Source organism: Staurois parvus, unplaced genomic scaffold, assembly GCF_062004578.1.
Source record: "Staurois parvus isolate SC_StPar_1 unplaced genomic scaffold, SC_StPar_1.0 ptg000385l, whole genome shotgun sequence".
NCBI lineage: Eukaryota > Metazoa > Chordata > Amphibia > Anura > Ranidae > Staurois > Staurois parvus.
The window spans coordinates 1,054,228-1,079,029 of NW_028318181.1; the positions used below are offsets into that span (position 1 = coordinate 1,054,228).

The following is a 24,802-nucleotide window of genomic DNA, read 5'->3' on the forward strand; positions in this document are numbered from 1 at the left end:
CTATGCAGCAGTCAGCATATCATGGGAAACCCTTCATTACAGGCAAGTTATGTCTCTTGCTTTCTAGCAAAATAAAGAAAAACAGGAAACCCCCCCCCCAAAAAAAAACTGAATTTAACTGTTTTTCTAACCAGGAGGGAGGGTGAGTGACCTGAAACGTGAGCTCCAACCCTTTTACGACAGGCAACGTGCCTGGCAAGGCCTACACAGTCATACACCCTCTATGGGCATTCTCAGTGTATATGGGCCATATAAAGAGATACAGTGGATGGAAACCCCCCTATGAAATGGAAGTCACAACTGCCACCCAATTGTTTATGGCAACATCCAGTGCTGGAGTTTATGTATGGATCAAATACACTCATAATGCCCATGCATGGTGTAGGAGTGCCAGGCCGCATTTCACTGACCAGCAAAACTATTTCTACCCCTCTTTGGAGCACCTTTAGTGGATTCATTTCTTGGGGTCTAGTCTGCTGTGGTCCCCAAGTTTGGTGTGAAGATTATTGGGTTACAACACATATAAATTATTTTTTTTTAACACCCCTCTCCACAAGGCCAACTAATCCTCCCCGCCACCAACCACGGGGCCCACTAATCCTCCCCGCCGCCGCCACCAACCACAGGGCCCAACTATTCCTCCCCACCGCCACCAACCACGGGGCCCAACTATTCCTCGCCACCAGCCACGGGGCCCAACTATTCCTCGCCACCAGCCACGGGGCCCAACTATTCCTCGCCACCAGCCACGGGGCCCAACTATTCCTCGCCACCAGCCACGGGGCCCAACTATTCCTCGCCACCAGCCACGGGGCCCAACTATTCCTCGCCACCAGCCACGGGGCCCAACTATTCCTCGCCACCAGCCACGGGGCCCAACTATTCCTCGCCACCAACCACGGGGCCCAACTATTCCTCGCCACCAACCACGGGCCCAACTATTCCTCCCCACCAACCACGGGGCCAACTATTCCTGCCCACAGACACCAACTACGGGGCAACTAACCTCCCACTGAATGCACATGCCGCCTTGCTGCCTATGTAAAATACAGGCGTGTCGTTCCACATATGGTGTACATACATTTTTTATATTAATATAATTTTCTAATATTTCATATACTTTTATTATATATTTTTTAGCATTGCTATATATATCATCATTCACACCCTGCTATCCTCAGTTGTGATGAAATCCCCGGATGAGGAGACAAAGCAGCCAACAGCTCCTGACTCTCATTGATCAGCTGACGCGCTGTGAGGTAAGCGGTGACGCGCTCCTTCCGGCCAGTCTGCAGGGAATTCCATACACATCTGCCGGAGGGGCTCTATTGGCCCGGGGCGGACGGGAGATCACCAATGGAGAGCCAGCAGCCCACACACGTGGTGGGAGGAAAAGGGGGGGGTGTACAAAGTCCCCAGCTGTGACAGCATACAATAGCGGACGGGAAAGCCCATGCCCTCTGGCGCCGCATATGGCCCATGTGAGTCACCTCATGACAGTTTTGTTCCAGGCGGCTGGTGTCATCCCCCCGATAAGGAGGACTCATACAATAGCCGCCATAGCGGAGCACGCTGCCTATTCCACCCCTGGTCTCGCCTTCCTCTAGTAAATGCAAATGAGGCTGCGGTGTGTGTGTCATACTAGCTCAGAGGACTGGAGAGGGGGCTGCGAAGTTCCTATTGGCTGTTTCCAGTAAATTCCCGCCCCCTCCGCCCGGCTCCATTCCGACGCTGCCAGCTGGGCCGGCCGCATGTCAATCAAATCCGCTACGTACGGAGCTCCCGATTCACAATCGGCACTACGCCGGGATTTACGTCCACGTAAGGGCTCCGTACGCTAAGAGCGCAGGTCTCCCCTACACACAGCCGCGTCCCCTCTACTACAAAGGGAAGGTGATTGGGGGGTACAGGGAATGCCAAGAGAGGGAGAGTCACAGGCGACGGGGTGTGATGGAACCGGGGGGCATAATGAGGGGGGGACCCAGTATACCGGAGGGAAGAGAGCCCGGACGGTCGGTATAACCCCGCCGGCCCCGGTATGTAGAAGGTTGAGGCTGCCCGGGGTGTAGGAGAGGTTCGGGGGGGCGGCCGGTGTGTGTACACAGGGTTCCGTCCATTGTTGAGTACCCGGACACATTATGGTGTCACACAATGGATACACCGGCAGCCGGGCACCGCACACAGGGATCGCCCCCTTCCCCCGGGACACAGCGGATATCGGCGACTACTCACAGCTCTCGTCTGCTTCATAGGTAGAGGGGACGGGGCTCGGGCTCTCCGCTCAGCGCTGCCTCTTCTCCTGCGTCTTCTCTCTCGCTCTTTGCCGCAGTCGCCATGTACGCGGACTGACTGGTGAGGGGGAGGAGCTTCACAAGACACCCGATCTGCCGCCTACTGCGTCACCCGGAACGCCCCCTGCAGGCCCCTGCGTCACCCGGCGGGAGAATTCAAACGGCTTCCGGTGCGTCAATCAATCGGCGCCTGTCAGTCATAGCTTGGGGAGGAGCCGGGCGCCGATGACGAGTGGGAGGAGCCTGCAGCTTACTCATCTCGTTTCTATAGAGAATCGTGCAGCAGTGCCATGTGCTGAGGAGAAAACATTAGTCAGAGCTCTATGGTGAGGCTGTATGGCTCTCTATCACCTTATTACAGTACAACAATACAGAAAAACGGTACAAAGCAGTATAATCCACATAGCCAGCCTGGCACCGTGCGTTTTGGTGTGTTGCTGTAGCATACGCCTGTGCAAGGGACGGTTTAGGGTCATGTATGTTGTGTTCACACCTGAGCAACATGGAAACGCAGGCAGGAACACGCAGTTCAACCTGCACTTCTGGAAATGCAAGAAAAACGCATGTCGTGGTGTCATTATTACACGCAGGTAGTAGTTGCACCACATCAGCAAAAAAGTGCTCAATGCCAGAAATGACGCAACATTCTTTAGTCATTTGTCACTCAACATTCAATGAACAAAATAAGCAGCTGTGTTCTGGATGTGCAATGCGGTGCCATTCATTGCACTGTTGTAAAGCACGGGACAAGGTCCTCTAGTGCCCATGGCGAAGGTGCCAAAATATGTGCCCCCCCCCCCCCAAAGATGTATGTGTCAGCAAAATCCCCCCAAAATAAATCAAGCACTAATCTGCATTCTGACCTACTAAGCAGAAACTCTCTTTACAGGCCAAAATTCTCCCAAAGCAACCCCCCCTCCTCCAAGTACAAATCCCCCTCCCAGCAAAAATCTTTGCTCCATCCCTCCTCCCAGCTCAGATTCTCCAAATCAACCCTCCTAGCATAAATATCCCTACTAGCTCAACCCCCCCCCCCTTCCTAACACAAATTTCTCCCAAAAATGTCCCCTCCTATCACAAATTCAAGCACAGCCCCCCCAAATCCCTTCTCCCAGAACAAATCCCCCCCCAAAATCACCCCTCCTAGCACATGCCCCCCCAAATTTCCCATCCTAGAACAAATTTTACCCTCTGCCACTCCCAATTTCCCCCTCCCAGCACCCGCCCCTCCAAAATAACCCTCCTAGCACAACCCCCCCCCCCCCACATCCCTTCTCCCAGCACAAATCCTCTTCCAACCAGCACAAATAACCCCTCCTATTACAAAACTCCCCAAATCAACCCTCCTAGCACAACCCACCCCCTCCCCACATCCCTTCTCCCAGCACAAATCCTCTTCCCCCCAGCTCAAATAATCCCTCCTATTACAAATTTCCCCAAATCACCCCTCCTAGCACAAATCCCCCCAAAGCACCCCTCCCAGCACCAATCACCCCTCCTAGCACATGCCCAACCACACTAAATTTCCCATCCTAGAACGAATCTTACCCTCTTCCACCCCCAAATTCCCCCTCCCAGCACCAATCCCCCCAAATCACCCCTTCTAGCACAAATGACCCCTCATAGGTCCCCTCCTAGAACACCCCACCCCAAATCTTCCCTCCTAAAACAAATCCTACCCCCTGCCACCCTCCAAATTCCCCCTCACAGCACAAATCCCCATCCCCCGACCCCCCCTAGCACAAATGTCCCCCCAAATTCCCCCTCCCAGCACAAGCCCCCCCAAAAAAATTCCCCCTCCTAGCACAAATCTCTCCTCATATTTTCCCTCCTAGAACCCCTCGCCCAAATTTTCTCTCCTAGAACAAATCTTACCCCCTACCACCCCCCCAAATTCCCCCTCACAGCACAAATCCCCTACCCCCAATTTCTCCTCCTAGAACAAATCTTACCCTTGTCACCCCCTAAATTCCCCTCCTCCCAGCATCAATCCCCTCCCCTAGCACTAATCCTCAACCTCCCCAACTAGCACACTCCCATCCGCAGCACAACTGTATCTTACTCTGCCCAACCCCACAAGTCCCCAGTACAATTCTCCCCTCCTCCAGCACGGACCTCAGATTCAGAGTGGCGGAAGACTGTGGCGTGTCCTGCCTCCCAGGCTCCTCATCTTGACAGGTCACAGTTGAGGAGGAGCCTAGGGTAAGCAGGCATGCAATATTGTACTTTTGTCAGACATAGGATCGTGACTCCGGACTGTGCAGGGTTTGCTCCCCCTCCCTCTACCCACATTCTTTGCTGGGAGGAGGTGAGGGTGGGTAACCAAATCCTGCAAAGTCCTTCCGACAGGGGCAGGAGTGTGGGGCTGGAGGGGAGAGAGAGCACAGCCCACTCCTGGCTCTCTCCTCCAAACATTTGGCCAGTCACTCTCTGCACTAAGCTGACAGGAGTAGTGAAGCCACAACTACCACTCCTGTCAGCTTGTAGCATTGGGAACTCTCCTTGTGGTACCCCCTCCCCCCCACACACATCCCATAACACCAGCACCCAGGGCAGCCGCCCTTCCTGCCTCCCCCTTGTCCCGGCCATGCACAGTACCACAGCAAAGTGATATAAATGAGCTCCAAAGGCTCATGCAGATGGGCCTACAACACTTGAGTCCATAATTTAAAGGGATCTGAACAGCACAATGCTGTATTCAATGGGCCCATACACATTGATCTGCAGCATAAACCAAACAAGGAAAAATCTGCATTGGAGCTGCATGGATCCTAGCAACCAAAGATGCTAGATGACAACAGCCAATAGGGTACATTTACACTATACGCTGTATGCAACATATTAAATAGAAGGTATTAAATAGAAGCATGTCAACGCATTTCAACTCAAGTGCATTTAATGTGCATCAGCACACACTGAACGCAAAGCACATGGTGTGAATCCAGCCTGATCAGCAGAAAAGAAGGAGCTACCCTGTCTCTGGCATGTTTTATCATCAGTGGTGGACCTAGTTAGCAAAAGGGCCCCTGTGTAAGAACAATTATTGGGCCCCTCGTGTAACTGTTGCGAAATATACAGACATTTCTTTACTAAGTTGAAATAGGAAGTACTGGCTGGAAGTGACTGAAGTCACTCAACAAGGGGGCAGAATTCCTGGAGCTGTGATGTCCACCCACCAGCTTCCGATGTCTGTTCTCCCTCCTCTCCCCTGCAGCAGCCGCCCCATGACACGGGCGAGGAGGAAGTGCCAACAATGTATAGGCAATGCAAGCTGGTGGGGGACCCCATTGTGGAACACTCTATGATACAGTGGAGCTGGACCTTCTGTGTCACATGAACTGGGTGGATTGAAATAAGATTTTTATACAGATGTTTTTTCCCCAGCAGTATACAGTATAGGTAGGAGGAGGGGGAAATAAAGGTTTTAAGCATATTTATCTGAAGCCTTTACTGCCGCCCTAAAGTGGTTGTACAGGCTGAAGGTTTTCTACCTTCATGCATTCTACAAACCTTCTGTGTGCAGCCTCCCTAATATTTACCTAAGCCCCCTCATGATCCAGTGATGTGCACTGGAGTCTCGGTTATCCCTGGACTCCCTCTTCTCATTGGCTGAGACATTGGCTTCTGCTGCTGTCAATCACAGCAAGTGAGCCAATAAGAAGAGAGGGCGGGGCAGAGCTAGGGCTCCATGTGTGAATGGACACACTGAGCAGCAGGTGCCCCCATAGCAGGCTTGCTGTGGAGGCACCCAACGGGGGGGAGGAGCCAGGAGTTCTGGCGGGGGACCTGAGAAGAAGAGGATCTGGACTGTTCTGTGCAAAACCACTGCACACAGCAGGTAAGTATAGACATGTTTGTTATATTGTCTTAAAGAAAAAAAAAAAACTAGAATCACTTTAACTATTCCATACTCACTCCAAACTAGATGAAAAAAATTGACTTTACATACACTTCAAATTATACATGTAGGTCAGTATATTTTGCAGGGTTCATAGGTGTAAATACTCCCCCATGTTTTATGCGCCCATCTCTTACTGTAGCTAAATTATGCAAACAGTAGGAGCTAAAAATAGATTTTTAAACTTCATCTCATATCAACAATAGAGATGTTTAAGGATCGGTAGGAAAATGTCACACGCTTTATGCATTGTTGGTAAACTGTCAACTGCCAGTGAACATCTCTCATGCTGCCTGTCTCAGAACGATAGTGTTTTATGTAGATGTGCAGTACCCAGGGGCGGTCTGACCTTTCGTGCATTCGGGCATTGCCCCATGGCCCGGGGCCAGTAGGGGGCCCAGTGAGAGGCTCACTGGGCACAATTCACTAAGCGATATCTTACCGCATCTGAGTATGCGGTAGGATACCGCATAGCATTTAAAAAAAAAAAACGTTTGAATGCACAAAAACCGCTACTACAATACCTTATGAGTTATTTTATCAAGTCATGCAGTATTTTAGTAGTGAAAACCATGCATCATGTTTCAGCTCTCAGCGGGATTCCCTGCTGACAGCTGAATGAAAAATAAAGAATTTCCGGCAATTAAAAAAGTAATAAAAAAATTGGCGTGGGTTCCCCTCTCCATTAATACCAAACCCATTGGATCTGGTATGGATATTGGAGGGATCCCCCATGCCAACATTAAAGAAAATGGCGTGGGGGTCCCCCCCAAAATCAATACCAGACCCTTATCCGAGCATGCAGACAGGCAGGTCAGGAAAGGGGGGGATGAGAGAGCGCCCCCCCTGAACCATACCAGGCCACATACCCTCAACATGGGGGGGTGCTTTGGGGCGGAAGGGGGCTCCCCCCCAAAGTACCTTGTCCCCATGTTGATGGGGACAAGAGCCTCTTCCCCACAACCCAGGGCTATGGTTGTGGGGGTCTGTGGGTGGGCGGGGGGGCTTATTGGAATCTGAAAGCCTCATTGTGGTGTCATCAACCGGGGTATGCTGGGTCAATGTTTGACCAAGTGAGCATGTAGCTCTTTTTTATATAAGAAGAAACACAATAGAATGTGGAAAATGCATGCAACATAATTAATGTAAATTATTTTTCATGTTATTGATAGTATTTCTGCCTGGATTGTTTTATATCAAACAAAACAGAGATCCACAGGTTCCATCTTTTATATGTGAAAGAAAACCCATTTTAGTAGAATGTCATTATTTAATATGTTGTCTAGTTTGAACATATAAATTAAAGCCTTGGGATTTAGTTTTGTCGCCTGACTGTAGCTATTATATCCACCATAATGTAATTATTTATATATTTTAGTTATAAACAGTTGTTTTAAGAGCTGTTCCTGTTGAAGACCCACAGTGATGGTGCACTAAAGCAGTTCTGTCTTAAGACCTGGGTCGAAATTTTTGGCCAGCAACTACAAGTGTACAGTGTTTAGTTGTTTTTTTTAAAGTAAAGTTAGTAAAACTCTAAAGGGGTAAATATTTTTTTAATACCCATTTACATATCACAAATTACATGGCAGCACCCTCCTAGCGTAGGATGCTAGGTAAATGAAATGTTTTGGCATCTTCTGTAATCAAGGAAACAGTGATCCTTTGTCCTAGTCTGTTCAGGGTTTCACAGGCTGGGAGTTTGATTGCTTCCACCTGCATCAAGAAATAGCTTAGGGTGTGAAATTCAAATAACCAGCCTGAATATTTATCATGCTGCAGACTATCCCTGTAGAGAGAGAAGGGTGATAAATAGTCTGAAGCACTGGAGAGCTGGGTTCTCTCTCCTCAGGAAGGTTCCAGAGCTTGAGGAACTGCTGCCTTCAGGCAACCCATGAACTGTGTAGTTGTTCTTAAGGTCTCATCAGTGTTGGAGCTGATGGCCTGGATGGATTTTCCTAAAAGCTGATTGCAGAACCTAACCACAAGGGATCTGGTCTGGAGAAGGACTGTCTCACTCACTGGACTGTGTCCATAGGAAGCTGGAAGGTAGCAGCTGTCCTAGGGACTTGTGAATAAAGACCCTAAATTGATCCCTGTGATTGTGCAGTGTTCTGTAAATCACATTGGCAACCAGTAGTTGTACATATGTGCAAAGTAACCATATGTCAAAGAGACCTGCCTCATGGCCTTCAGCTGTGATGGCCTAGACTGCTCAGAAACTTGCCTGATGGTTCCCAACTGTGAAGTCATAGATTGTTCAGAAAGTTACCTCATGGTCTTCAGCTGTGGGGTTTTAGACTGTCCAACATCCATATTAAGGAGAAGATTATCCTCCAGTTGTGATAATTTTGGAGCAGGGGCGGACTGACCATTTGGAAACTCAGGCAGTAGGGGGCCTCATGAAATCCCCCTGGTACCTTTTTCATAGGCTTTTTTGAGTTTGGGCAAGGACACAGGGGCCCCATGATCCCCTTTTGCCCGGGGGCCCCATAAGTTGTCAGTCCGCCCCTGTTTTGGAGTATCCCATCCCCTAACCCCTCTCCAGTTAAAGTTTCTTCAAATAATAAGTCCTAAAAAGACATCTTCTAGACTGTGTATTCTGGTGTGAATGGGCTGGGGCTTGCAGCGGCGGGCAGCCTTTGTACTTTTAGAGAAAAAAAAACAGTTAATACCAGCAGCCCCTTCAGAGGTAGATGTGTTGAAAGCAGAAAAAATGGGCAAGTATAAGGATTTGAGTGACTTTGACAAGGGCCAAATTGTAATGGTTAGATGGCTAGACAACTAGGTGAGCGCAACTTCAAAACTGAAGCTCTTGTGGGATGTTCCTGATCTGCAGTGGTCCAAAGAAGGAAACTGACAGACTGACAACAGGGTCATGGGCGGCCAGTATTAATTGATATGGGGAGGGAAGGCTGACCAGAGTATTCCGATTTAAAGAGCTACTGTAGCTCAAATTGCTGAAAATGTTAATGCTGGTTCTGATGGAAAGATGTCAGAGCACACACAATGCATCACAGTTTTGTTGCATATGGGGCTGTGTAGCTGCAGTCTGGTCAGGCTGCCCATGCAGACCCATTTCCAAAGCACCTGCAATGGGCAAAAAAAAAGAATAAAGATGATGTTTTACATTGGTGTGCGGTCATCCAACTTTTTTTTTTTGTATTTTTGTATGCCTACAATGGGCACGTGATCATCATAACTAAACCAAGGAGCAATGGAGATGGAGGAAGGTGGCCTGGTCTGATGAATTCCAGAAAGGTTTGAGGAACACAGCAATGAATTGGAGGTATTGACTTGGCCTCTAAGTTCACCAGATCTCAATCCAATCAAGCATCTGTGGGATGTGCTGGAAAAACAAGTCCAATCCATGGAGGCCCCACCTTGCAACTTACAGGACTTAAAATATCTGTTCCTGACTGTGCCAGGTGCCTTCAAAGGTCTAGTGGAGGCCATGCCTTGATGGGTTATGGTGGGTGGCCATAGTGTTATGACTGATCTGCGTATGTTGCACTTTTGCCTAGTAGCTAGAATCAGTGGGACCCCATGTAGAGTATTTTTACAGGAATGATTGTAGATGGCCAGTGTTACAGTAAAGATACAACCTCAGTAACGAAGTTTCTCTAGTTCTGCTGACATATTTTCTTTTCAGTGCAATGTAATACTACGTCTTTTGCTGTTTACAACAGTTTACATTAGCAGTGAGGAGCTGCAATGTGATACTGTTACACACTGCATTCTGTTATGGTTTTGGAAAGAATTTTTAATTTGTCTTGGCGACAGAATTGAATCTCAACCAATAGTCCAGCCATTAAAATACTTCATATATAACTTAGGCATATAATCACAGTATATTCTTACTGCTAGCTGGTACATTTATGTATAATAAGTGGTATAATGATGAATCAATTGATGTAATGCCTTTATGCTTCATGGAGTTGGGCAGCATAATTTCAGTATTTTTCCACTTAATATTGTGCTTTGCGAATGCATTTCTAATTGATTTCCTCTATTACTAAATTTCTAGATGAGTGCAGATGCTTCTAGTAAATTAGAAAACATAATAAAGCAGAAGTGCTGCTTCCTTTCATGCCTTAAAGTGACACTAAAACTGGTTTTAAAAAATACTATTCAGTGTATGTATTTTTAACTCAAAAAAAGGTCCCTTCTATTGCTCTCAGCCTCCTCCAAATTCCTTTTCCTTGCTATTGTGATCCGACTTTCTGTTAAAGGGTGATTATGTTCATTCTTCATGATATCAGTATACGGAGAGACAAAGCCACCCTCTCTCACATAGAGCAGTGCACATGACCACACCAATTAAGGCAATTATGGGGAAAACGAGAGGTTTTTGAGCTCACAGAGGACCTTACAAGGAGGAAGAAAACCACCCTAAAAATGTTTCATGAAAAATAGATTACAGGGCCATTAAAGTGGAACTAAGCTCTCTCAGTCAACATGAAATATTTGTAATCTTTATGCTGATAGAAAAGTATATTATGTTTAGTTATGTTAAACTTTTTTTTTTTCATTTCTTCAGTTGTTTCCTTGTTTCTGGCCTAGACCAAAATGCTGTCATACATCCCAGGAGTCTTCTTGGGCATTTTAAAGTCACTTTAAAGTCCTATTTCTGAGACACTGGATCATCCTGGTACACACAAAGTGAGCTTAGATTTTGGATTTTTACATCCACTTTCTTTCATTTCTCCTACAATACATCAGCATAGAAACCTGAGTGAAGTGAATTCTGGTAGTGGTCTCATGATTAAAGTATCCTGCACCAGTTAAAACGTTTGTATATTAAACTAATTGATATATTGAAACCCTACACAGTTTTTTCCTTTTCCTGTGTAAATAAGAGATCATCTGTTCAGTACGTTACGTGCCAACACACACCAATCTCCTCTAGCATAAGGTTTATTTCAAACATGGGTTACAACTTCCTGCAATCATGCATTTTAGCCTGTGATTGCTTTAATCTTAGCTATGATTAGGGTCGTCACATGCTGAATTTTGGGAATTTGTTACTCATATTTGGAGAAAGAAAACCTTATGCTAGAGGAAATGACCATCTGCTAGTGTGTTACATACTAGCTTGTGAAGAGGCTTGCTGGGCACTGTTGTGATTTGGACTCCTTATTGGATTGAGGAGTAGAGTAGTTTCTGTATGTGTTTTGCTTGGTGATCCTTTTACTACAGCAAAAGATCAACTTAGTTGGGGAGAAACCCATCTGTAATCATTCTCCTTGAAAACTGTTGGGCACTACCAACATAAAGCTACCTACAGACAGTTGATGACTGTGCATGCATAGTCTGGCTGCTCAACAATATTTTCTAATTAAGGATTATTCTACATTTATTCAAATTGGTTAAACTTGCATGTTTGTATCGATGAGAAGGAGGCCCCATCTGTGTTGGGGAAAAACACCACTTGGCCATTGCCTCTAAAGTAGTTTGACCAGGGAACATTGTTCAGGTTTATGGAGCCTACAACTATATGAATGATTCCCATTGTGATCATATACACTTCTCAAAAAATTAAAGGAACACTTTGAAAACACATCAGATCTCAATGGAAAAAATATGCTGGATATCTATACTGATATGGATTGGGTAATGTGTTAGGAACGTAAGGATGCCCCATCATTTGATGGAAATTAAAATTATCAATCTACAGAGGACTGAATTCAAAGACACCCCTGAAAATCAAAGTGAAAAAAATGATGCAGCAGGCAAGTCCATTTTGCTGAAATTTCATTGTAGCAACTCAAAATGATACTCAGTAGTATGGCCCTCACGAGCTGACAACGTCAGGGCATGCTCCTAATGAGATGACAGATGGTGTCCTGGGGTATTTCCTCCCAGATCTGGAACATGTCATAACTGAGCTCCTGGACAGTCTGAGGTGCAACCTGGCAGTGTTAGATGGACTGAAGCATGATATCCCAGAGGTGTTCTATTGGATTTAGGTCAGGCGAGCGTGGGGGCCATTCAATGGTATCAATTCCTTTATCCTCCAGGAACTGCCTGCATACTCTCGCCACATGAAGTCAGGCATTGTTGCGCACCAGGAGGAACCCAGGACCCACTGCACCAGCGTAGGGTCTGACAATGGATCCAAGGATTTCATCCCGATACCTAATGGCATTCAGGGTGCCATTGTCTAGCCTGTAGAGGTCTATGCGTCCCTCCATGGATATGCCTTCCCAGACCATCAATGACCACCACCAAACGGTCATGCTGAATGATGTTACAGGCAACATAACATTCTCCACGGCTTCTCCAGACCCTGTCACATGTGCTCAGGGTGAACCTGCTCTCATCTGTGAAAAGCACAGGGCACCAGTGGCGGACCTGTCAGTTCAAGCTCTCTGGTGCTGGGCAGTGAGCACAGAGTCCACTAGAGGACATCGGGCCCTCAGGCCAGCCTCATGAAGTCTGTTTTTGACTGTTTGGTCAGAGACATTCACACCAGTGGCTTGCTGGAGATCATTTTGTAGGGCTCTGGCAGTGCTCATCCTGTTCCTCCTTGCACATAGGAGCAGATACTGGTCCTGCTGATGGGTTAAGGACCTTCTACGGCCCTGTCCAGATCTCCTAGCGTAACTGCCTGTCTCCTGGAATCTCCTCCATGCTCTTGAGACTGTGCTGGGAGAGACAGCAAATCTTCTGGCAATGACACGTATTGATGTGCCATCCTGGAGGGGTTGGACTGCATGTACAACCTCTGTAGGGTCCAGGCATCGCCTCACGCTACCAGTAGTGACAATGACCCTAGCCAAATGCAAAGCTAGTGAAAAACAGAAAAGATGAGTAGGGAAAAAAAATGTTAGTGGCCTCCACCTGTAAAACTATTCCTGTTTTGGGGTTCATCTCATTGCCCATCTAGTGCACCTGTTGTTAATTTCATTAACATCAAGGCAGCTGAAACTGATTAACAACCCCCTCTTGCTACTTAACTGACCAGATCAATATCCCAGGAGTTTAATTGACTTGATGCTATTCTCTGAATAAAAGGTGTTCCTTTAATTTTTTTGAGCAGTGTACAACCAGACTGAGACTAGGTTCACACTGCTGCAATATGATTTTGATCCAGCTTTCAGTGTGATTATGTAGTGCTACTTGGATGCAACTTTGGTAAGGTTTGTGCATTTTATGGAGCCAAAATCGTTTGATCGACTTATGTTGAAGGGACATGCTGGAAAACTTTTGTTGATCAGCAGCTGCAGCTGCTGATAAGTGTATCCTGACAGCAGTGGGTCCTGCTGGCTGAATACAATGTCCCAGCAATGACCTCCTTTGTGTGTATGGAGGAATCTGATATATATTTCTTTTATTCAGCCTGATGGCTGATCAGAGAGAAAACTAATCATCCAAGGCCAGCTTAAATGTACACAGTTTTTTTTTAAAGAAACAGGATGAATCAGTTGAGAATTAACTGAAAGAAACTGACTGCTGTCAGCTGATTCTGGGTTACAGAAGTGGAAAAGTAAGTGCACTCCTGTGACCCACATAAAAAGTATGACACAAGCTTTGGCCATACTTTTCTTTTAAACTTTTTTCTAAGTAAGACACTTTCTAATCTGCTTTTGATCTGGGAAGTACCCTTGGGATAGTTCTTCAAATATCTGGTATATTACCTCTGATAGCCTTCAAGTGCACTAAAACTCTGTGTATAAACTACCTTTGTTACAGACCAGGCTTTCAAACATCATAACTGGGACACACATCTTAGAAAGATTTACATCAAACACCTTTCAATTGAAAACAAACTAAAACAAAGAATATGGCTTTTTCTCATTGTGTCCTCAGACAAATATTGAGCTTGGATAAATACACTTCTTAGATAGAAAGGGCTTCTTTTGTATACAACAAACCTTTATTGTTATTTTAGCTGTGCTGTATTGAATACACTCTTTCAGTGCCATTGTGAGAAAGGAAGCATGAAACTCTGCGTGTAGGGTGCTGTGATGACACCCTTCATGGTGTAGGTCCATGACACCCTACAGAGGATGTTTGTAGAGGTGAGTATTGCAGCCATACTGGGCTGCTTTTTTTGTTTTAACTACTTGACCTCCATGCCTTTTTCTGACACTTTTATTGACATGTAAAAAAATCTGTATTTTTTTGTTAGGAAATTAGTTAGAATCCCCAAATATTTTATATTTTTTTAAGCAGAGGCCCTAGAGAATAAAATGGTGGGTTTTTCAATTTTTATGTCATGCAGTATTTGCGCAGCAGATTTTCAAATGCAATTTTTTGGGAAAAAATAAATTTTTTTTCATTTTAATACAAAAAAAAATACATAACCCAATTTTTGTACCATATAAAAGGTGATGTTACGCTGAGTAAATAGATACCACAAATGCTTTAAAATTGCACATGCCCGTGCAACGGCAACAAACAATATAAATGTTACTATCCATAGGCGACGCTTTAAAAAGCCTTTGCAGTTTACCACTTTAGATTTACAGAGGAGGTCTAGTGCTACTAGCTAGTGTTACTTCCCATGATCTGACATTCGCGGTAATACCTCACATGTGTGGGATGATCGTTGTTTGCATGCGAGCAGAACCGATGTGCACATGAGTTTGGGGGGGGGGGGGGGGGGGGGGGAGCTGGTCGAGGCACTTTAAAAAAAATGTTTTAATTATCAATGTATTTAATTATTGTTACACTATTGCTTTAATATTTTTGTAATAACTTTTATTGCTGTCACAAGGAATGTAAACATCCTTGTGAGAGAAATAGCTATGTGACAGGTACTCTTTATGGAGAGATCTAAGGTCTATAAGACCCCAAATCTCTTCTCTGCCGGTCTGTGTTTTTGAAGGCTTTCGATTTAAAAAAAATGGTGATGTTGACATCCGGGAAAAGCGGAAGTGATCTCAGGTCATCGCTTGCAGGTTACTATAGAGGAGAGCTGATCAAAGCAGATTCTGGCTTTGTTCGGCTGTCCAACCAGCTGGTGGACGTGCAGGTGTCGCTCAGGTCCCTTGGTGGGATGGAAGAGCCATGGAAGGCAGAGTGGGGGAGGGGGACATCCCCTCCTGCTGATTGTAAAAGCAATCCAATGGCTAGTTAGCTGTTTGGATTGCATTTACAAGAGCTGGCTGCTGGCTCTAAAAAATGGTACCAGGGTGATGCCCTGGTATAACTACTTGAAGTCCAGTTACATACGGGTATGTCACTGATGGGGGCTATTTTTTTTAAGCACAAATTTTCCTGGAGTTGAGCTTTAACAGATTGTGACATGTTTCAGGATATTCTGCTCTGGTGCCTTTTCTAAACACTTAAGAACATTTGTGACAGTGCTGCACGTTATTCAGCACACCATTTTGGATAATAATTTGGCAATTTACATTACCATGAAATGCTTGGCACACCACTTCTTACTGACAGCCCTGTTGGTGTGTCTTTGCACCTTTAAGGAGGAATAGGTTATCTCCAGACATATCTGCTTGTAAATTATCTATTGTCATAAATGCACCAATATAGAGGCTTTCATAGACTAGAGTTGAGAACCAAATGCTCAAAGTTGCCCATGCAAACGCTCAAACCAAAAAAGCCTGTAAAATTACCAAAGACGCTCAACTCAAGTGTGAATGCAGCCTTATTGTATTGTATACTGCATTTTATGTAGCCTTGCATTGCATGGCTTCTGGGATGAGTCAGCCAGGTTACTTTAGGTCAGGGCTTAAGGCTCTGCAGATCAGTTCCCTGATACCTCCCCCTGCTCTAAAAGCTTCAGAAGTTTCTAGAAGGCAGTAGGTGGGGGTGAGGAGTGGTTGATATGCATACTCAGCAGACTCTGACCAATCCCCAAGCAGAAGGCTTGGCATGGGGTCAGGACAGCCCTTAAGTATGAGAGATCCTGATCAGAAAGTATTCAGTGCTGGGTGGAAGATGGAGTGAGAAGGCTAGAATGTGGAGCCTAGAAGGGGGCCGAGGGAGGGGCCTACCTGAAAGCATTAGCTGGAAAGGAGGATCTCTCAGCCTTACAGACCCCTGAGGGAGGACCACCTGTGGAGCAGGGAAGGAGCCAGCTTAAGGCCTGAAGGCAGCCATCAATCCATCAAGTTCACAGGAGAGGACTGAGTTAGTAATCCTACACTCCCTGGCCCAGATAAGGGGAGGGCAGAGGGCAGTCAGTTGGCAAACCCAACTAGCTCCTCATCTGGGGCAGTTTTTGGCAGTTTTTGGGTCCCCTTGCTCAGGGATTCCCTCAAGCAGCTGGGTGAAGAGGAGTATTCATCTGGGGTCTGAGGTGGTACACCAGGAAGGCTGGAGAGCTCTCTAAGAAGAAACCTCTTTTGTCTATGGACTTGTACATAGTTGTTAAGGAGTTGTCCTCACAGTTCACATTTCCCTTGGGCATCCCATGCGCTTCTCAACCCCATCCAAGTTCCATACCACTTAATAAAACTACAGAAACAAGCTTGAGGACTTTTTACTGTCTCCAGTGTGCAAGTGTAGTAGAAAATGCATATTGCCTGGCAGTGCTGGACTATAGAGGGAGCCAACAAAAACTCAGCAACTCCTAAAAGGGTAGTGTTCCACCAGTTTCACCATCTTATGTAATAAATTCTTGAGGATCTTGTCACCAACAGTTTACTAAACCCTCGAAAAAACAGAATTATCTTTACATGCAAATACAGTTGCCTTCTTCCTTCTTATTTAATCATTTCAATCAATGAATCCAATCCGATGCAGCCACTGTTCGTATACTCTGACAGCTGCTAGAGCGAGGGGGGGGGGTTATAACCTCTGCAAGGGTTATTTTTGTCATCTCTGTCCCATTGGAGAAATGTTCTTCCACTTCCTGTCCCAAAGCAGAAAGTGAGAGAAAATCCCTCTAAGGTGAGGGAATTCCTGGTTGTCTCCAGGGCCACCAGAACTAGTCTAGATGTGGTGGCTTTGTAGTTTTCTGTTTTCCGCTTAGGGTGTCTCCACTCTGGATAGAGAAGCTACAGAGATGCTTTTGGACAGCAGTATTGTCAGTCTGGGGAGAGGGTAGTGTTAGATACACACAAAATTTAGAAGAAGTTGACTATGAAATTGAAGCTGATATCCAGTTAACCATTTTTAACTCCTTCCCTGCCCATTCATGTTACCATTGTGATTAGCTGTCACGGTGGTCATATAATTGGGAGCGGTCCTGACGGTTGGTGTAATTGGTACAGATTGACAGCTCGATCTCTGTGATGTGAGCACACTCCCCACACAGAAACCTATGCAGTCCACTGAAGCATATGTATGGCATGCCCACCCTCTTTGCCAGTGAACATATAAGCACCCCTGTCAGTGTTAAATAATTTGTTTCAAATGCGACCTTTGTTGGACAGCTTGGTCTCCTAAAGAAAGTAGAAAATGAAAGACCTATTGGCTGGATCAACAGGTGAAAATAAAGAGGAAAAAAAAGACTAAAAAAAGAAAACTAATGCAGCTACCACATTTAAACTGCAATATAATAAAATACAGATTTTTGGATTTAATACTGCTTTAGGCCTGAATTAAAAAAACGCAATCAAAATTTAGAAGGAACATGCTTTAATGAAGAGTCATTGTGTATTCAACCATACAAATCAATTTTGATTGTCCAAATTACCATACACACTAATGGAATGGTAATACTGGATACTACAGGTTACAGTAATATCACTGGTATTTGATCTTCCTTACATAGGCACATTAATGTATGCTTTAGGAATATGGCATTACAAGAGCCGCTTATACAAAAAAAAATTCCTGTTCTGTGGACTGTGAATATATATCAGAGTGGGGGAGGGGATGCAGGAGTCATGGTGCTGTTGAATGTCAAGGCATTAAAGAAAGCAGTCCCAGAAGGTTGTAGTCAGGGCTCTATTTTGTCTAATAACAGGCTCGGCTATGAAAACAGTAGTTACCCAGAAAAAGCTGTCTATTGTTTGGGAAACAAAATTAAATGTAGCATTTTTAAATTGTAATTTAAGCTGAACTGAGTCTGTTCCCGTTACGGTTCTGAAATAAGCCATGTAATAGGCTTTATTTTATTATCTATAGTATGTTTATCAAGTCATTATGGAAAAATCCCAGCTAGGGGAAGCCTTGCTGGTTAAGTATTGTTGGCTTTTTACACCGTGACCTCTTTACCTTTTAGCAGCTGAAAGGGCTTTGTTCTTCTCATCCATCTTTCACACTGAAAACTGCAAATCCTTTTTTGTAAGTATTGCTTGCAGGTTTTCTTAAAGCTGAACTCCAGGTATGATCATTATTCCATAGTTACATTGGTCCAGGTTAGCACAATGTAAGTATGCAGATCTCATACCTAGGGGGCGCTGGGAAAGCTGGCAATCACTGTAGTAGTTGGCGCTACTACAGTAATAGCTACGATCTTCCAAGTCCTGTGCTGAACAGCTTCCCCTCTGCACACTGACCACAGGGGTCACTAGTTTGTCACTGCCACCATTCATAGAATGCCTTAATGAATACACTGGGTGAGGTGGAGATGGTGACATCAGCACCCCTCCTCTTCAACTTGTTAAAAAAAGGTGTTCTTCCTTTGTGTGCAATCTCTGGTGTTCCTGCCAGTTCCTCTGCTTTCCTAATAAAAACTGACCACACTAGGCATGAGAGCACAGCGTGGTCGGTTCTATAGCTGTGCTGGGAACTCAGCCTGCTGTCCTCTAATAATCAGACTTGTCTTGACAAATCCCTCTCCCTGCACAGCCATTCATTGGGAAGACCAGTGTGCTGCTGTTTCTCCCCCCCTAGCTCTCTGCGCTCCTTATGCAGCTAGGAACAAAGGGAATATGATCACTTATAAAAAAAAGGCCTATAAGGCCTAGAAAATATTTTCACGTTCGGTCAGATATGCAGGCATGATTCAACCAGCCTCAGGCTTGTATAGTATATCTGCTAGCATCTCCCCAAACACGCACACACGGCTTGGGTATGAGTAGAGGGAGCCAGTGCTAGGCACTCCTGGAACCAGCTTATCAAGGAGAACATGGTAGTGATCATTCCAATAGGAACAATTACTATTTCAAAGACCTTTCTGCCAAATGGTGTCTGACACTAGGATCTGCCAACTGTCATCATAACGCTGTGCATACCATACCTGCCCATAGGTATACAACATAATATCAGTGACATCAATTCATTACAGAAGACGTACTCATTTGAATTTGAAAATTGCATAAATAATTTCTCATCAGTTTTAATTATCCAGACGTTTTGGTCAATGGCGTAGAAGGTACTACAGCAAGAGAACTAGTGTTATCAGAAGGTGGATCATCAGAGACAACCATATTTGCTTTAAAGAAACTTTTTCCTTTTTTTTCTTTCCTTTTTTTTGGTATTTGAAACAACTCCTAGCTAATCCATGACACACTGATCTTTGGAATGTGGGGAGGAGAAAGCATTTCAGTAAATTCTTTGTACATGATCCTTTGATCTACCTTTTGAAAATCCCGATCTGTAAAAGTTACAAGTTCATTCAAATGGTGGCCTTGATCTTCACCTCTTTTTGTTAATGGCCACATATGGGTTAACATGGTAATCTCTGACACTGACCAAGGATAAGAGGGATCAGGGATTCGGAGCTGAGCACACACTGGACTGCCTCCTGCCCAGATCCAGAAGTCCCAACATTGCTGCTTGGCGATGACTTTCATAGCTCACTAAACTATACATTTTAATTAGGTACTAGACAGCACCCTGTATATTTAAGGTTTATATTAGGTTTTATATTTAAGGTTCAGTGTACCCAGATTGGTATTTCAGTTTTGGATCTACTGCATCACTATAGCTTCCCAATTTTGGTCTCTCACCCAAGGTCTCAATCTTCCTCTTCATAATGAAAGATAAATGAAAAGGCCAATAAAGAGAGTAGGACTCGTTACATTGGCTGTGGCTATTAGGTGGACCTGGGATCTTATGTGTCCCCAGAATATTTTAGACTTGGGCTAAGGATTCCGTTGACCAGCATTAACCAAAATTAAAAACAGTATCAGTCTCAAAGGACTGATATTGTATTGAATTACTTTGTGGACCTCCTCCTATCTTTACATCTTGCCCGTTATATGGTCAACAGATAAAATCTAAGTTTTTTGTGAAGGCTTGTATGGATGACCAAATGGATACTACTATAGGGTGCATTCGGCTTGAATTTTCTCTGTATAAGATCATTCCTTTTTTTGGTGTTTTTTTTGTTTTTTGTTTTTTTTTAGCTTCTTCTGACCTGCTTTGAGCTTCTTTTTCCATTAACTTGAATGGAGAGAAAAGCAGACATTAGTTTGACTTTTAGAAGAGAGAGCACTGCTCCTTAGCCCTGAGTGTTATGTATTAAGAACAATACGGTTTATTCAACCTGACATCATTAGAGTACAGCCTGTCTCTTTGTTTTTACTAATATCCACCTGTTCTTCAGAAAATGCTGCTCCTATCTCCCATGAAAATAAGTTATACAGCCATACGCATATGCAGTTGGTCATGTGTTCTCAGCTGAAGGGGCATAGGGGACACCCATTCTGAGAAAATTAGTGGTTCCACCTTGAGCCTTGGTTCACACCTATGCATGTTTTAGTTCATTTCGCATCTTGCAGAAATGCCCTACAGTCCAGCTAACATGGTTTCCTATGGATCTAGTTCACATCTGTGGGTTTTGAGCCTGTGTGTTTTTTGGAAAGGGTCAGGGACAGATTGTGTTTTGCGTGTAATAGACTTTAGCGGACCCGCACCAAAAACGCAAGTGTTGAGTTTTTGATGTGCTTTTAATGCATTTTGTGGGAGTGGGGGTTTGGCTAATAGGAAAGGATGACAGTTCTGTTCATGTAGTGTGACTTTGGTGCTACTTTACACTCTCTGGCCCTCAAGTAGCATCAAAGTCACATCAATGTAGAGAAGGAACCTTTATGTGTCCAAAATTGCATGTTAGGGTTAAGGGTTAGGGTTTAGGGTTAGGGTTAAATGTTAGGGTTAGGGTTAGAGCTAGGGCTAGTGGTAATTGTTAGGGTTAGAATGCTAACTACTGTTGACCCTAACGATTATTGCTAACACTAACCCTAATGATTACTGCTAACCCTAATGTTTACTGCTAACTCTTAACCCCAACCCTAACATTTAACCCTAACCCTAATGTTTACTGCTAACTCTTAACCCCAACCCTAACATTTAACCCTAACCCTAATGTTTACTGCTAACCCTAACCCTTAACCCCAACCCTAACATTTAACCCTAACCCTAGCCTTTAACCCTAACATTTAAAGTGATACTAAAGTCTTTTTATTTTCTTAATAACAAACATGTCATACTTACCTGGTCTGTGCAGTGGTTTTGCACATAGCAGCCCGGATCCTCCTCTTCTTGGGTCCCCCGCAGGCTCTTCTGGCCCCTCCTTCCTGTTGGGTGTCCCCACAGCAAGCGGCTTGCTATGGGGGCACCCGCTGCTCCGTGAGTCCACTCGCACACAGAGCTGCAACTAGACCCCGCCCCTCTCTCTTCTCATTGGCTCTTCTCATTGGCCACACGGCTGTGAGTCCCCTGCCGTCGCTCCTGGCCCTTCCCTCCTGTCTGGTGCTCCCACAGCAAGCAGCTTGCTATGGGGGTACCCGAACAGGTACACTCCTGAGCCATGGCTCTGCATGTCCATTTACACACCAAGCCATGGCTCGGACTTGCCCCTTCCCTCTCCAGATTGGCTCCCACTGCTGTCAATCACAGCAAGTGAGTCAATCAGGAGTGGGAGTTTCTGGAGAACCAACGTTCTCGTGGACATCGCTGGATCAGGATGGGGCTCAAATAAGTGCTAGGTGGTCTGGGGGGGGGCTGCTACACACAGAAGGTTTTTTTATCTTTATGCATAGAATGCATGAAGGTAAAAAACCTGGAGCCTTTAGAACCACTTTAACCCTAGTCCTTAACCCTAACCTGTGACTAGACACATAAAGGTTCCTGCACTATTTTGATGCGACTTGAGTGCCAGAAAGTGTAAAGTCACATCAAAGTCACACTACATGAACAGAACTGTCATTCTTGCCTGTTAGCCAAAAAATTTGACACATAAGGGTTCCTGCACTACTTTGATGCTACTTTGATGTTATTTGAGTGCCAGAGAGTATAAAGTCACATCAAAGTTGCACTATATGAACAGAACTGTCCTATTAGCCACAAACAAAAAAAGCATCAAAATGTGTGTTAAAAAGTTGGAAAAATGCATGAACCGCAGCTTGCATGGATGTGAACCTAGACTGATTCCTGATCCCCAACAGCTGAAATCACATGGTACAAGCACATGACCTTGGGAGCCCAGAACAGTGTTTCCTGCAAAATCTATACATATTGGAAGAGGTTTTTTTTTATCACTTAGTTTAACCATTTCAGCTCTGGCACTTTTATAATGCTTTTTGACTAGAGCAATGTTTACTTTTCCACTGTGGACCTGTTTACTCAACAATAACTTTACTTAAAGAGACTCTAATGGCTTTTTTTCTTTTTAATGGAAAAAATACCAAACATGTCTATACTTACCTGCTGTGTGCAGTGGTTTTGCACAGAGCAGCCCAGATTATCATCTTTTCAGGTCCCCTGCAGGCTCTCCTGGCCCCTCCCTCCTGTTGGGTGTCCCCACAGCAAGCAGCTTGCTATGGGGGCACCCACTGCTCCGCGTGTCCACTCACACAAAGAGCCACGGCTCGGCCCTGCCCCCTCTCTCTTCTCATTGGCTCACTGGCGGTAATTGACTAATGGCTCCCACTCTGTCTCAGCCAATGAGAAGAGGGAGTCCTGGGATGGCCGAGACTCCAGTGCACATACCTGGATCGAGAAGGGGCTTAGGTGAGTATTAGGGGGGACTAGGGGGGATGCTGCACTGAGGTTTTTTAATCTTCATGCATGGAATGCATGAGGGTAAAAAACCTTGAGCCTTTATAACCACTTTAAGGTAACATAGTAGCACATAGATTGATTTTGGAGCGCAGACTATGCTTTCTTTTGGCAATATTGTCTTGTATACAAACTATCTGCAAGTGTCATTTTATATAGGAGCAGTAATAGTGGCAGGCGAAACAGCGTCGGAGAAAAGGAGCTGAATGTAGGAGATACGTCCTAGAAACTTTGAAGTTTTAGGGATGCATTTCCTACATTTAAAGTGTATTTCCACTTTTGCAGTCAAATTGGCATAACAACTACTTTTGTATTTCTTCTCATTCACATAATATAACTTAAAAAAAATGAATAAAAAGTGCTGCTTGATGAGGATTTTTTCTGATAAACCCAGAACTGAAATATCCAACTTTACGTTACCAATTGCTAAATGTGTTGGCTGCATTAGTTTACTTTTTTCAGGATTTATTAACTGGTGATCCTGCAAGTAACACTTCTTAGGGTGGCTACAAGAATCCATAATTGTCACTCAGGCTGGACTTCCTCTCAGGTTGTCACTCAAGCTGGATGTCTTGAGTAAGATCACATTGTTCATGCTTTCGGTTCGGTTCACATGAACTGGCACAGATATAGAATTTTTGGCAAGATCAACAGGTACTTTATATTCTATACTTACAGAAATTATTCAGTCTGGAAAAAAAAAGAAAGCTAGAGCAGTCACTGATAAACTGCAACATATAACCTTTTTGTTCTTTGGTTCGCCCTCCAGGGGATTTACCCCCCTTCCTGACCAGGCCATTTTTTTGCAATATGGCACTGCGTTACTTTAACTGACAATTGTGTGGTCATGTACCGCTGCACCCAAATTAAATTTATGTCCTTTTTTTTCCCAAAAATGGAGCTTTCTTTTAGTGGTATTTGATCGCCTCTGCGTTTTTATTTTTTTGCACTATAAACAAAAAATGACAATTTTGAAAAAAAAAAAACAATATTTTTTACTTTTTGCTATAAAACATATCCAGTAAAACAAATTTAAAAAATCAAATTTCTTCATAAATTTAGGCCAAAATGTATTCTGCGACATGTCTTTGCTAAAAAAAAATCCCAATACGTGTAACTTAATTGGTTTATGTGAAAGTCACACAAATGGCAGTATATATACTGCAATTTGTTTTTTAATTTTTTTATATTAGTAATGGCGGTGATCAGTCACATATAGCGGGACTGCGGCGGGCATTCTGACACTGGGAGGGAACTGACTAACTGCCACTGACATCCCCAGTGACACTAATACAGTGATCAGTACTAATGACACTGGGCAGGAAGGGGTTAACTGTGTGCTGTTTTACTATTTTGTCTGTGCGTGCTTTACTGTGTAAGCATGCTGCTTTGTATTGCTGTGCTATGCACAGCAATACAAAGCAGTGTGCTGGTGCTGATAGGGGAGAGATCTGTATTGTTTTCATACAGACCTCTCCTCTGTCTGTGTTCCTTGTCGATTGCCAGGTGCCGGTGAGGAATCTCCGCCCGGGACCCGGTGATCTACAGCTGTAGCCGCCAATGGTGCCACGGGTAGGGCGGCACGCGCATCCCCTACTCAGAAATACGAAATCACATATATCTACGTGATTTTGTGCAGCCCTGCCGGCCTGTAGCAGTAGTTCCACTATAGGGAGGTCGGGAAGCGGTTAACTGCATGCTTACTGTTGAATAATTACAATAACAATAATAGATTGTAAGCTCGAAAGAGCAG

At 44.7% G+C, this 24,802-nt stretch overlaps 1 protein-coding gene across 2 annotated transcripts in view; it reads right to left on the reverse strand.

The window, feature by feature from the left end:
• Window positions 1-24,802, reverse strand: part of LOC149455890 (mitogen-activated protein kinase 6) — a 53,007-nt gene that overhangs the window by 12,040 nt on the left and 16,165 nt on the right. The window contains exon 1 of one of the 2 annotated variants that reach the window (XM_089685760.1): window positions 2,233-2,387. The exons of the other annotated variant lie outside the window; for it this stretch is intronic. The gene's annotated coding sequence lies outside the window, so the exon portion shown is untranslated. Of the gene's footprint in view, window positions 1-2,232; window positions 2,388-24,802 lie in introns of those variants that run through there. 2 annotated transcript variants of the gene reach the window in all.